Below are 1,408 nucleotides of genomic sequence, written 5' to 3' on the forward strand. Positions count from 1 at the left end.
AACGCACTTGGGAGTGAGCCCTTCTAGCCTCGGTAAATCACATACTTCGCCTCTTTTTCCAGTTCTGGAGGGGAAAGCCTGCAAACGATGGTGTTAGACACCGTGTGTACCCTCGGACAAGCCAGACTGAACGAAGCCGCTGTCACTCAGCCTGGCGCGCCTCTGTTGAGGCCACAGGACAGGACTCTGACACCTACATCGTCAGTCCGCTGAGCCACCGCCACCGCATGCCGGTGCTCCACCCAGAAATGAGCAGTGTCGTTTTTTCCCAATGAAAGCCCGCCCAGTCCTTGCCCAATGAGTCCTTTTACCCCTTTACCTGCAGAGCTGTCAGCCTAAGAATAGAAGTGTGCACGTTCCGGGGGTCCTGCTTGAGAATGACGGGCGCCCGGTCCAAAGTGAGGGAACGGGCCGTCCGTCCGAGTTCCTCCGGAGGGGCTTTCGGGGAACCTCCGAATCTGGAGCCACCGGGCAGAAGTGCATGAGGGGTCTCCCGAGTAGGGGGCTGTCTCTGAGGTCTTGGGCAGACTTGGCGTCGAGGCCTCTGTCCATTACCTGTGAGGGTCAAACTGGCTCTAGGTGCTCAAGGTCAGAGGAGAAAGTACTGTGGGTTCACCGGTGTCAGCACAGAGATGGGACACAACTGAATTCACAGCAGGTGGCTCTGGATTGTTGTGTCCCCAGGTAGGCAGGTGTCTCTGTGTTTCATGATTCCATTTGTGTACCAGCACGAAACATCACCCCAATAAATAGGTATCTGGTTAGTAGAGGTAAACTTCACATTTAAATTATACCCATAATTTAAATATTGTACGAAGAGGATGTAAGTATGCTTTACTTTGGCTCTCAAAATCACCTTTCTCCTCAAGCACACCTGTAACCTGAGGTCTGAAGACAGAAAATTCATGGTGGGTGAAGAAGCAGAAGACAGCTATACCAAGAGTGTTGAACTGTCGTCAGTAGGCAGACCAACATTGACTTCCTACATCAATGCCCTACTTGCTGAATTAGGATATATATTAGCCCGGCAGACCTGGGGTTGACATTGTCAGAGAATATTATTGTCAATTTTACATGACAACCAACCGCCATTGTTTGTGTAAATAGCATCCGGTCACATATGGATTTATTCTGTATAAGCGATTAATTCAGGTTTTGTGATAGGTAGTTAGCTTACGCTGGTCAAACATCCCTCTCTCAACAATGTTCTAAAAATTAGTACTAGTAGCTAATCAATGACACTATTAACAGAAAATCATTATGCTCCAGGGAGATGATCAATAAGACTCTCTACCATAAATTAACAATGAGGTCCCTAAGGGGAGCCAGAGGCAGATAAAAAACATAGAGCCAGAAATAGATCTATGTACCTATATTTATAGGTTTAGTATTAAGGTAGCAGAAAGAC

Source organism: Echinops telfairi, unplaced genomic scaffold, assembly GCF_000313985.2.
Source record: "Echinops telfairi isolate 266 unplaced genomic scaffold, ASM31398v2 ScPeMD7_7466;HRSCAF=8504, whole genome shotgun sequence".
Taxonomy (NCBI): Eukaryota; Metazoa; Chordata; class Mammalia; order Afrosoricida; family Tenrecidae; genus Echinops; species Echinops telfairi.